We start from the raw sequence: 14,349 nt of genomic DNA, 5'->3' as shown, positions 1-14,349 counted from the left end.
GCGTGAGATAACACAGCTGTACCTCCAACCCCGGCACAGCTGCGCAGGAAAGGCACTAACTTGTCCAGCGCGAGCCCGGCCTGGACATTAGCAACCAATGCGCCACCTTGTGTTGAACGGTGGTTGGCCCCTTAAGCCCTCGCAGCCTATTAACGAGGGTCCGACCTCCAGGCTTCGCTGATTCAAAACATGATGAAACCCAAACTGTGCAAACACATCTCCATCGTTCCTGTGACCGACTACCCGTGCGCACTTACCATGTAACCTGCGCTCCTCGCATGGTAACCAAAGCCATGCCCGTGCGCCATGTGCGCAATGATTGCGCAGGCAGTATCAGACTAAGCCAAACTTTCTGCCAGCACCACGGGAGCCCACTAATACGTGGTCTGCTGTCTTGGACTGATTGTGGCCTTTGTGTGTTTCAGAACTGTGGCGACGACTGATCTGGACATGCATTTGTTTGGTCCCAAAATGAATGCATCGCCCGTTCAGTTGCGTCAGTTGGTAACTGCCAGCTTGGCACGGCAAGGCCTGGTGACATCATACTCCCATTGTTGTGTGAGTGGCATGTGCCATGTTTAATCTGGTTGCTGCTGCTCAGGCACGATTGGTTGCCCTCTCCAGAGAGATTTAAACATCTCCCGTAGACGCCAATATTTGTAAGCTTGTATACCAATATAAGCACTGTTTTTTAGGTATGGTCCTTGCTCGCTGCCAACCTCTTTCAGCTTGCTGGAGCACAAAATAACTGCTCTTAATAATGCTTTGTTTCTTAAATAGCGCCTTCTTTTGCTGCAGACTGGCGCCGGACACACAAGTGGTGACGTTTTCACCCTACTCAATGGTACCCATGTTCTACCCTGCGTTAGAATAAGGGTGCCCACGCGGGGGTGACTTTGGCCAAATCCTAGAAGGTCAAGCGACAGAGCGGACCTAAAGCAAAACGCGTGCCCTTGCGGATGTGCACACGATGCAGGTCACACCAATAGCATCCATGCAGAGAAAAAGAAGCATGGATGGTATTACAGAAACGTTTCACCAGTGCCATTCGCACTAGGGCCAAAATTGCCCCCGCGCAAAAAAAAATATTCTTTCACTGCATTTCTGCATCAGGGCAATGTTTGCCTAGTAGTTGAAACTGTGAAATTAAGTGTGCACGTCCTCTACACACATCCTTTTCTTTCATGCAGGCTGCATTCCAAGAAGCCTTTGTACATAGTATGCATCGATTTCTGCTTTTTGGCAGGTGTGTGCTCCCTTTGCTGTGCTTTACGTGGGGTAAGAAAATTTTGCGGCATGGCTTGCATGATGGGCGTGGTCTAAGACTTGATGGGCATGTCCTAAAGACAAACATCTAAAAATGTTGTGGCCTACATAACACAGACTGCTTGCCGCATTCCTTAAAGTATACCAAATCAAAGCTAAGCATGCTATGATGCACACAATACCCTCACAGCCCATTGCTGGCATACTGTGCCTATAGTGCACACAATACCTTCACAGCCCACTGCTGGCATACTGTGTCTATAGTGCACACAGTACCTTCACAGCCCACTGCTGGCATACTGTGTCTATAGTGCACACAATACCCTCACAGCCCACTGCTGGCATACTGTGCCTATAGTGCACACACTACCCTCAAAGCCCACTGCTGGCATACTGTGCCTATAGTGCACACACTACGCTCAAAGGCCACTGCTGGCATACTGTGCCTATAGTGCAAACACTACGCTCAAAGCCCACTGCTGGCATGCTTTGCCAATAGTGCACACAATACCTTCACAGCCCAGTGGCATACTGTGTCTATAGTGCACACAATACCTTCACAGCCCACTGCTGGCATACTGTGTCTATAGTGCACACAGTACCTTCACAGCCACTGCTGGCATACTGTGCCTATAGTGTGCACAAAATCACGAATGATGGTTTGAGGGCCACTTTTTTTGAGGTGAGGGGTGGGCCACTTTTCTGAGGCGAGGGGTGGGCCACTTTTCTGAGGCGAGGGGTGGGCCACTTTTTTTTTGGTGTCCGGGCCTATTTCTTGTCCCAGTCCGACCCTGTCTGCCACTATTATTGCACCACCCAAGCATTCCACCCCCCACCCTGAAAAGTAGTGGCAATTGAATAAAAGGGCCGACTTTAACTAGTTGCGCTGTCTTTATCATTTCCATCATTTGCATGAGCTCATATCGGTCAAGTCTTCTTGCTCAAGTTCTTTCTCAAGCAGGTAGCCAGTTGTTGGGACACACACACACTTAGTCAGTCGTGCTCGGTGGAGTTGAAGGGACAAAAGGAAATGGAACATTATTTTGGAAAATGCATGTGTTTATCTTCTGCACATACGTTTGTCAACATACAAATGATACAATACCTGCTTCACAAAAGAATCCCATTAATTACAAAGTTACCATTATACCTATAAAAAAAGTTAGTCCACAAACGTGCAGGCCAACGTTAAAGTTTGAAGTGTTATTAAACACTAAACATGAAATCTAACCAACATTTTTGGAACCTTCACTCTCTCAAAACTATTCGAAAGGTAAAATGAGCACATATGTATTGTACCTGTACGATATGCAGCAACAACATAGCAAGAAACATAACCAAAGACACTACAACGTAAGCAGTGGTCTTAATTTACACATTAAATAAAATGCACCAAGGATTACCAAAGAACCATCTTGAAAAACATGATCTAACTACAGTTCGAACCAGACAATAACCATCACATGCTAAACGATGTACTAACTGGCACAAGAACAGCAGCAACATATGCACGAAACGCTGTTAGTGCATTTACACATTTAACACATTAACAATAAGTCAGAAAAAGGGAGGTATAAGGTTTGAATAGTGTTCGTTTTATTTGATGTTTAGTGTGTATTAATGGGTTCAACCTCTAATATTTGCATTGCCCACTGATAGTATCTTTAATTTCTTCTTCTTTTTTTAAAAAATGAATGTTATATGGAAGAAGCAGGGGTATTCAAAGGATCACAATACGCCCTCACCCACAACAACAGCGACCACCTCTTCCCCTTCGCACAGATTTTCCGAGACTGCTAAAAAGCTCCAGAAGGCCCATTATGCAGCCGCCCCCCCCCCCCCCGCCCCCAAATCACTTAGATTGGATATCATACTTGTGGCAGAGTGTTATTTCTTCTTCATTAGCACTATTGACCTTTCCCGGTGTAATGCATCTTAACTGCAAACCGTGTCCATGCATTTACGCGCTAAGCACTCTTACGTTAACCGCAAAGGGCAAACGCATTAAACAGATATTTAAAGCATGTAGTAATACCTGTCTGTTCTCAAACTGTAAACAACGTAAAATGCCATTTCCTAACCTTGTGGACGTCTGATTGATAATGGATTAGCATGAGATCCGCGTGTGTCTTATATCTGTAACATCATTTTCTTTTACAAGAACTTGGCCCGGGGCAATGAAGCACAATGTACCACTAGTATCTCCATGGCAGAGCTTGCTGCAGACGTTTCCTTGGCGTATTATACACTCAGTGTGCTGTGCTTCATACAACGTGACATTAACTTGGCTTAGCTCGTTTGTTGATCAGAGGACATAGGTTGTTCGCTGGGAGTTGTCTCTGCGTTTCAAATGACATTGTTTGCATTGTTCCATATGTGTTGTTGCAATGCTGCTTGTGCCATAAGCTGGATGACTCTGCGAGTTAAATGAAACTTTTGTTGAAATATGACAATAGCAGAAAATTATGTAGAAAAGAAAGCTTAAAAGGTATCCGGAATGCAATTGTTATAAAATGCAGCATCAAAACCCCAGAACCTAGTTTACATTTTGAAGTTCAGGAACATAAACAGAGCCTGATCTACAAAAATGTTTTGACATGGGACCCATTGATTTTTTTTTTTTTGAATCAGGCCCCCAGTTTTTCACTTTATTATTGTTTAAATAATTAACTTTGGAGATTGCCTGGTACTGTGGGCAGAGCCACGCAATAGGGCGATTTCCGTGGTTAACTCCTCAGAAGCACAACTGAATGTAACCCACAATAATTCAAATGTGACTTCAGGCCTCTCCACCCTATCTCATGCCTGCATTTTTTACACTTTTTAAAAATTGCATCAGAAATAATGGATTAAACAAATGTAACAAATACAATTCTTGTGTGTGTCCTACTTGCATTTCCGTTTTACATACCGAAAGAATGTCACCCAAATGCATAATTTGGAAATAATGTTTTCCCCTTGTATTCATCTTGCCCACCCATACATTTCACACACTACAATGTGACATTGGACTGCTGCTAGCTGTAAATAAAGGCAGAGTTGGTACAGAGTCTCGCGAGTAAAGGAGATGTGCGGCGCTGACAGTATTAACTGTCTTTTGGAAGTCTTTCTACCATCCTCATTGCAGAGGTGGAGTGAAATCCAAAAAACCTCCCGACTTCCGCAGAGCTGAGTATCATGAGTCTCTGGAGGCTTTCCGAGGCTCAGAAGAAGTTGCTCTGATAAGAAAAATTAGTTTGTGAAAGAATTTTGCAAAGTCCAATTTTGCCCAACGTAGAAGAAAATGGAAGGTAATCATTTCGACCCCCTGATTTCACAGCTGAAGCAATCAGTTGCTAACCTGGCTTCAACTGCGAAGAGGAGCAATGGAATTGAAAGCCCCGATAACTGAACTGGATAAGCGGAAAGCGAAACGTTCACTGATTCAAGTAAGCAAGTCTGCTGTATGCCCGTGTTTTTCAGCTGTTGGTCTGTGCAAAAGCAATTGTAACGCTACTCGTGCAGGTCAGACAAAAAGTGCTACTGTAGCAGAGGGTGCAGGAGAAGGAGAAAGAGCGCTGTGCAGCAAGTCGATAGGTACATGCGCGTGTGCGGGTTTAAGGAAGCGAGCAAAGTAGAACTCTGCAAAGAAAGAAATGTGTACACGCAATGTTCGCCTCAGCCTTTGATGAAACGTGATAGGGGCGCGTGATCACGACTGCACGCCTAACCCTAAGGTGGGGGGCGAGGCGCTCAGAAAAGTCTCGACCTGCCTCTGCAATAATTCAACTGCACCGACGCTGCTTGTCTTGTCCTGGAAAGCCATGCAGTCTAAATCAATTCTGCTGTTGTGTTCTCTGCAGGATCGATCGATGGTGGAATGTGCAAAAATGACCTCTTCGATCCCGCAGATTCTGTGAGCCCACAACCTAAGGGCAGCAAAACCCCTAACTCTGAGGAGAATTTGAAAGAGGACGATACGAACAACCTCCTTTCCCAAAGCACCAACATGGAACAAGAGGAGAAGCTCAATGGAGCCCATTTTGAAAACTCGGTGAGCAATGTCCCTAATGACAGTGATTTAAGACCGGAACAGGAAGTTATAATGATGAATGCAATCAGAGAGGATGTTGCCGATTGCAACGCGTGTTCCCTCGTGAAGACGATAGACTAATGAGCGACATAACAGCTATTCAAAAGCCTAACAAGAGTGTCATCGATTGAATGCCGTAACTGACTTGAATGAGGTATTCTTAAACTCTGAGCCTTTCTCAAAAGGCTCTCATTGCTAGAACGTGCTAGAAATTGAAGTCTAAGGGGTACAGCCGCAGATGAGTGAAAGAAGAAACTTATTGGCAGTTGCTGATAAACTGCTACGAGACTTCACACAAATGAATACAGTGTTGAACAACAAAACCTGAGGTGCTTCTACTGAAACTTTGAGATTAGAACCACAGAGTCAACCAGAAGAAAATCCAACAGCCCTGTGTGTCATTACAAGGGCAGAAGGAACATGGCACGGGGGAGCTCAAAAACGTAGAAGAATAGATTATAGTCTGTCATGAATATCACCCCTGTTGAACGGAATTGTACGATCGGGCCGAAAAAAGGTCCGACTGTACAAAAAGTCAGAAAAATGCTATCACCAAAGGTTCAAACACCAAAAGGTCGAACCTTTGGTGGTAGCATTGTAGGTAAGTATTAAAAAGAAAGACTGCGGGGGTGTCCCCGCAACACTCCGCTCACTATACTGTGTGGTATAGTGAGCGGGGTGTTGCGGGGGTCAGCCCCGCAGCACACCCGAAAAAAAAAGGACCCTGCGGCGCTGTTTCCCGATCACGGAAGTGAAAGGGAACTGGCTCCGCAGGGACACAGCGTGAAGAGAAGGTAAGTAGGGTTTGTTTATGTTGGGGTGTGGGTGGGGTGTGCTGTGGGTATGTAGGGGTTTTGAACGTGTGTTTGCATGGGAAATGTATGAACCTTTTGTGGTTCGTACATTTCACATGCAGACTTTCCGGCTGTGGGAAAATCGGCCGCGGTCGGATTACGTAGATCCTGTTGAACTGCTCGCAAAGAAGGTACAGGCAGAGTCAGAGATCATCTGTAACATTTAATGCTCATACCAATCAAGCTCAAAATAATAAATCATCATGCACAAAAAACGCAGAGGCCAGCAACGTTGCCAATTTAGTGGCAGAACATAGTCATAATGAGACATCATCTGATGACTCCTCGTCAGATTCATCATTCGTTGAGCGCGAGTTTCCTAAGATAAGACGCTCAGCGAATAAAAGAGATCTGTGAAAACATGAATGGGATGCAGAAGTCATAAGCTTGTCAAAACGGATCCTGCAGGATCTACAGCCTATTATAATGTCAACCTTGACCATCTCCGTTGCACCCTTTCTCAAACTCTACGAACAATTTAACGATGGCTGACAATGGCTTGGCAACATTGTCAGCTTTGATGAACTCTTAAACATTGAATCTGAATGCAATACAAACAAATCAAAAGCAATGGATGGAAACAATAAAATTGACAACTCGTTAAAGATGCTAATGGAGCAGCCCTCAATTATATTGAAGACAAAAGACTTCTTGCTTAAGTTGCAAGAGAAGCCCTACGCCTGTTGAAACACAGAGTACAAACGTCGGGTTCATACAACAACCCCACATGAGCGAGAACCCTATTGCCAAAGTACCCAAACATATGCACAAGGAAAAACGGAGAGCGAATTAGATGATGGAGAGATAATAACCATCGAGGCTCTCAAAACAACCACATGAGCACCCAGTCTAAACAAAACACAAGAAACATCTGATACAATCAGAAGAAGTGAACAACCTGTGACTAATATAACAGAGAGGAACATACAAGTGCTCCAAAATGAAGAGTTGGGGGTCTCTGAAACCTTCTATGTCTGTAAATGGTGATAGAATAATTGGAAATCCTGAAAGCTTACAAATTGACAAGGACAAAAGCCAGCAAAACAATAAAAATAACGACATAAATTACTCTATATTTGCAACAAAGGCAGACAGAAGAAAAATAAGTTCAAACAAATCGATGCAAATTTAAAAAAATAAAAATCAAAGCAAAAGGAAAAATAATTTTAATAATAATTCACGAAAATTCTTACACATCAAAACAGTGAATGTAACCATAAGTTCTGATTGCATGCCTACTACATCTGAATGCCTTAAAGAGCAGGTGCCTACAGTCAAACCAATTGAACAATGGTCTGACATGGAAGACGCCTACCAGGACATTGATGAGGTGGTGGAGCTGATTAACTTGTCGACCTATGAGTACAAAGATGATCAGACAGTAGAGAACACTCCGAATATATAATTGGTCACAAATGGAGCCTACTATAACACGGAGAGAAATGAAGATGAGATTGTGAGTCAAGAAGAAGCCTCAGTGACAAAAGTATAGCAAGTCTGTAGATGGATTCCACCGAAAAAGTACCAAAACGTGTGACATCCGTGTTGCCAGAAGTGAGCTTCTGTACTCTGGATGAGAAAAGAGAGAGACTGGCCGAACTACACAAAGAAACAACAGTAAGGGACACGAAAATGAGTGAAGAGCTCCAAATACGGCCTGAGAAGGCCACTAGTTGGGCAACAAAAACACAAAATAATGTTTCCACCCTGTCTAACCTGGGATTCGAGAAGAGAGAAATTCCAAACTTGTGATGGTGAACATGCCCCAGGAAAATGTAGCAAGTTAATGAAAACCAATATGCCTGAAGGATCCTCTAAATTGTCTTCCAAATATGTGTTAACACTTGAATGGATTGTGTCCATTGATGATGGCTTAATCGTAAACAGAAAGAATATGTTTTATGCTTGTTGCACCATGTGCCATTGCTTAGGAACATTGAGTCCAATGATTGTAGCATTGACTGTCGAATTCATAGAGGATCTGCAGTATGACAGAGTATGCCTACACATCGACTCAAGACTAATTTGTGAATTGCTGTTAGGTGCGTTGTCGGTGCTGCTCCCACTTGGCTTTGATATGTCTGAAAGTAAAGCTGATCACAATGGATGCAAGAAAGTGAACAAAAATCAGGAACTCCGAGTCTATCCTCAAAAACATAAGGCGAAGGAAAGACTCACTGTGTATCAAACTACAACCATGAATGACTGGGTGAGCGAGACTAGTAAAACCATTGTGAAACGCTACCAGTCCGACAGTCCTCCACAAGAGGCTCAAGTGGGGGATCAAATTAAAATCACTGAGTGTAACAAAAAAGACCCGCACACAGCTCAAATTATTGTCAGCCCTAAAAATGACAATTCTAAAACTGACATTTGGAATTGGTTAGCAAAAGGTCATGGCGGTAGTAACTACAGCTAATGTCAGGAATCGCACAAAAAGCTAAATTCTGTGTCGGCATATGGAATACCAGAGACTTCATGCATCTGTTTAACACAAAAGCAAATTGGTCAGATTACCTGGATGTCCTCTGCCTCCAAGAAACTTGGCTTGATGTGTGTCCGATAAGTGACGCTTTCAAAATAGCAATGAACCTGGCAATTAAAAAAAGCTAACGGTTGACCATTAGCCGGACTCCTAACACTCATAAGGAAAAGCTCAGGTCTACAAATCCGTGAGACAAAGAATAAGTTGTCATATATTCAAATTACAACGATCGAACCACGAAAAAATCCTAAGTAGGAAAATTGGCGAACCTGTATTGTTAACCTATACTGGCAACACAAGGCCACAGGCACAATAAGATTCATCGATGAAGTGATGGAATTAATCGATGAAATAAGGGTAGATGATCCATGGGCAAACATAATTCTGTGTGGTGATATAGAAATCAATTGCATTAACATCAAACATGAAATTAATCAGGTCTCAAATAATCGAGTGGCTAGACAATGGTGTGATGAGATGGAAATACGAGATATGATTATGCTCAATTGGAACGTAATGGGCGACATACCGTCTCATGTAACTTGGAAGAGAAACGCACAACAATCTGTTCTCGATTATATATTTGCATCTGGAAATCTGGCGAAATGTGCAACTTCCATGGAAGTAGTAAGCATGACCCAGAGCGATAATAACTTGCTAATTTCAACATTTGCAGCTCCTCAAAGAGCAAAAACCTGTGCATGGAAACATGTGGTGTTGGCTGACTCAAGTCGCAGCAGACTGCGATTGGAGGTGAATGACATCAAATCCATTACAGAGGACTTCTGTGAAGGTCTGAGTGCCAAACTTTGCAACAGAGTTGAAAATGTGCATCTTTTAGAGCAATATAAGGAACATGATCAAGGGCTCCGAAAATAAATGTGCTTAGAAACCTAAACATGCATATGATATTGAAATTGCAAGAAAGAAAAGGGAGGTTCGCAAAGAACTTAGACAAAGCACAAAGATAAATAAAAGTTCACAGCCTACTATCAAAAGACGTACAAGACAAAAGTATAAAAACTGGTTCATTGCACATAGAGGAGCAATTGAACAACATGATGCAGAGACCATAATGAAGAGCTTGGGAAACAAACATTCCTCAGCATTGGATCTTTCATGGATTCACATGCTTAGAATATTCCCCGTCGTCAGACTGGGACCCCTCGGTACACATATATAGCCTTTTCCTATAGGAAAACTTCCGACACTTTTGTGTCCTATCTACGTCCTTTTAGGACCCGCCTACGCATGCTCCGTAGGCCGTCCCAGTATAAGAGACCCTCCCCCGTGGCTCCCCTTCAGATTTCAACCGTCTCCAAAGTAGTGGGATCTCCTCGCATCGTCTTACTATTTTGTACTAGGTTGTGTACCTGGAGTTGGAGTTAGGGGAAATTTTCCTCCATGTCAGGAAAAGCACTTTTCCGTCCGTGCGCGACGTGCGGCTTGAAAAAAGTTTACGAGGGGGACGGACATATGGATTGTATATACTGTCTCCACCCTCATCATTTGGCTGATAACTGCGACATATGCAAAAGGTTTTCTCAAAAGACCCTCAAAGACCGAAATCGACAGCTGGTGGCATGGTTGAATGATGGAGTGGGGGCATACCCCCCTTCGGAAGTAGGCTCCACACAATCTGCGAAAACATCACACCGCGCTGCCTCGTCGGAACCACTGGCGAAGAAATCTCGACCGACGGAAAAAGAGTCATCTCGGAGTCATTCAGCTAGAGAATCCTCGTCGAAAAAATCGTCATCTTCATCAAAAAAGCATGACGAGGAAAGGCCGAAATCCTCCTCGGGCGTTCACCATAGATCGACCACGAGTCGAGAGTCGAGTAAAGGCAGGCCAAGTGTGGAAAAGGCGGGACCGCCTAAACCACCTGCTAAGCTACCGTCGTCGACGGCGGTCCAGCCATCGGCCTCCACCCTGCCACTGACGCATGTGGTATCCACCGTCCCACCGGCGACGGTGGCTTCATCAACGGAGGTTCTACAGGAAGGCTGGGGGCCTGAAGTTTTTGATCCGATCCCCCCGGATACTTTACTGCAGGAACAGGCTGTGTTGTTGTCCTCGGGGGAGGACGAGAGCGGAAGAATAGCTGGTCCGGCAGACCTCGGGCTACGAGTGGTTGACAAGTCGTCGACGAGGGGATCTGGAATTCCGGTGTCTGCCCCTCTTCTCAATCCTCAATCTGTTTTGTCGTTGGAGATTCTGTCCACGCTTCAGTCTTTAGTACAGTCGTTGGACCAGAGACTACCTCAGGTAAACCTGCCACAGTCACCCGTCGACGAGCCGGGCCCGTCCCGTCCACCGACGCACTTACGCACACCAATCTCAGCACCACTGGCACCCCAAGAGGAAGGTGAGCTGCCAGATTCGGAGTCTGACAGGGGAGCCATGTCGGATATCTCATCTTCCCCCTCCAGGGATCCAACCTGGGAGTCAGAGGTGGAGTTAGAAACCCCAGGAAGCCCAGCTCACCCTTCCCCCCCGGACGACATTGCATCATTCCATTCTATGATGGAGAAGGCGTGTAACGAATTTGGTTTGTCCCAGGAAGAACAGAAAAAGGACTGTTTTTTGTTCGACCACATGGGTAAGAGAAGGAGGTCAGTGTTCTCAATACCCATACTAGACCACGTGTGGAAGGAGGGTTTGCAGACAATGCGTCACCCCTTTTCGGAGCCGGCAGTGAAAGGACGCCTTGAGAAAAAGTTTAAGGCTCCAGAGTCTACCCCCAAGTGTTTATCCTCCCAACCAAAGCCTGATTCGGTGGTGTCGGCGGCAGCGGCGAGGAAGGCGAAGGCCCAGCACAAGTGCACGACTCCGCCTGAAAAGGAGGCAAGACGTCAGGATGCCTTTGGCAAAAAAGTGCTATCCGTGGGAGCAACTACAGTAAAGGGCGCAAACTCTCTGGCTATTGTAGCCAGATACGACAGAGAAATGTGGCACAAGCTGGTGCCGTTGCTGGATCATCTTCCGGAAGAGCATAGGAAGGCAGCGATGTTACTTGTCCGAGAGGGTGAGGAAGCCTCCAATCACGCAATAAACATCGTGGTTGACCTCTCTGAGTCGGGCTTCAAGCAAGTCAATAATGGGGTCCTATTACGACAGTCATGGCTTAAGTGTACCTACTTCAGACCAGAGGTACAATACAAAGTATTAGATATGCCCTTTGAGGGAAACCTTCTATTCGGAGAGAAGGTAGATGAGGCCCTAAAGGGAATGAAAGAGGACTCGGACACGGCACGTTCATTGGGTGCCCTCCAGAGTGGCCGAAGCTACAAGTCTTCGTCCCTTTAGAGGGGCTTCAGGTAATTCCAGATTCTCTGCATCGGGAGACAGATCCTTTGGTAGGTCGGCTTACCCCTCCCAGGGATACAGGCGTGCTTCCCAAACTGCAAACTTCCAGACGTCCAGGAAGAGACCATCCTATCCGTCGTCGTCGAGAGACAAGCAAAATAAAGATCAGCAATGACGAACAACACACCGTTCTGGGGGGAAGAGTATCAGCCTATGGGAACGAATAACGACGGATCAATGGGTGCTGGACACTATAAGGAACGGGCACTCTCTACAATTCAAGCACAGCCCTCCGCACATTCCACCTGCGTTCACCGCTCATTCCCATCTGAGGATACTGCAACAAGAGGTAAAACTCATGTTAGCAAAGGGCGTGATAGAATTAGTTCCAACATCACAGAAAGGTCAAGGAGTCTACTCAAGATACTTCGTCGTAAAAAAGCTGAACGGCAAATGGCGTCCTATTTTAGACTTACGCGATCTCAACAAGTCTTTAAAGAGCCTGAAATTCAAAATGCTCACGCTGCAAGAAGTGATCCGAGCCGTTCAAGAAGGGGATTTTCTAGCGTCCCTTGATTTACAGGACGCGTACTTCCATATTCCAATGTGTCGGAAACACAGGAAGTTCCTGAGGTTTGTAATAGGGCTGACTCACTACTAGTTCACAGTTCTTCCCTTTGGGCTCAAGACCTCCGCCAGAACGTTCATGAAATGCTTGGCCCCAGTAGCGGCCTGGCTAAGGAAGCAAGGCCACCACGTATACCCATACCTCGACGACTGGCTGGTAAGGGGATCCTCCCCAGCGTCGACCAACACAAGTTTGCAAGCCACCATGCAGCTTCTACAACAGCTGGGATTTGCCATAAACTTTGAAAAATCCTCTCTGCAGCCATCGAGAACGTTGGTGTTCCTGGGGGCACAGTTCGAGACCCAGTCGGGGCTAGTGAAGCCTTCCCTCGACAGAACCTCAAAACTCAATCAGCTGGCGAGCCGACTACGACGAACCACCAGGCTCTCAGTGAGGAAATGCGTTTCGGTCCTAGGAGCCATGGCATCCTGCATCCATCTGGTGGCAAACTGTCTCCTATTCATGAGGCCAATCCAGGAATTCCTCGCGGACCGATGGACACAGGCCCAAGGATCGTGGTCAGACAAGATAACCATCAACGACGACAAGCTGCTTCGGACCCTTCAGTGGTGGCAGAGTTTCCACAATCTGAACAACGGTGTACCCCTACAGGAACCGGAGTTCCAGCGAACCATAGTCACGGATGCGTCCGTAACCGGATGGGGAGCTCACATGGGTACTCTTCAAACGCAAGGTCGTTGGTCTCAAATGGAGTCACTCCTACACATAAACGTGTTAGAGCTCAGAGCAGTACGATGGGCCTTGAAGGCATTCCTACCACACATCAAGGGATCGAGAGTACGAGTGCTGACGGACAATACGACGGCCATGTTTTATTTGAGAAAACAAGGAGGGACACGATCAAGGACTCTTTCCATAGAGGCCCAGAAAACATGGCATTGGGCATTAAAGCACGAGATTTCCATCGTGGCTCACCATCTCCTGGGAGTGAGAAATTTGCAAGCAGATTCCCTCAGCAGAAGGATGGCCCAGATACACAAATGGGAAATGGCACAGTTCAGCTGATGAAAGTTTTCGAGAAATGGGGTCACCCCCCACTGGACGTTTTCGCAACTAAGGAAAACAAGAAATGCGAGCAATTCGCAAGCAGATGGCTTCAGGAGGGTTCCATGGGAGAGGCATTCTCCTTCCCATGGACGGACATGTTCCTTTATGCTTTTCCTCCGTTTCCCCTCATACGGAGGACAGTACAGTGGATACGCAGATACAGTTGCCGGGTAATTCTAGTGGCACCGTACTGGCCGCGTCAACCGTGGTTTTCTGACCTGCTTCACCTGTCGCTGGAACATCCAATAGCGTTTCCGAGAGTCCCGAACCTACTGTCCCGGGACAAAGGCACGGTGTGGCATCACGACCCGGACAGTCTCAACCTTACAGCCTGGCTTCTGACTTTTCGGAGTTCGGTGCCTTAGACATTTCGGAGGATTGTCAGAAAAATCTGCAGGCGGCTCGGGCCCCTTCTACCAACAAATCTTACACCTATAAGTGGCGGAGGTTCTGTGAATGGTGTCGAGGACAACAAGGCCTACAGCCGTTGAAGGTGACTCCGGAGCAAGTTCTACCTTACCTGCTTCTCTTGGCGTAGGGGGGTTTATCTTTCACATCGATAAAGGTTCACCTGGCGGCCATCTCTAGGTTCACGAGGAAGAGACAGTGGTCTCCTCTATTCAGCGACAGACTGAGGGGTTTATTTCGAACTTTTCCCCCGGTAAAA

This window comes from Ambystoma mexicanum, chromosome 1p, assembly GCF_040938575.1.
Source record: "Ambystoma mexicanum isolate Mex_15411 chromosome 1p, UKY_AmexF1_1, whole genome shotgun sequence".
In the NCBI taxonomy this organism is placed as follows: domain Eukaryota; kingdom Metazoa; phylum Chordata; class Amphibia; order Caudata; family Ambystomatidae; genus Ambystoma; species Ambystoma mexicanum.
The sequence above is the reverse complement of the archived record's forward strand: the minus strand, read 5'-3'. Positions refer to the sequence as shown.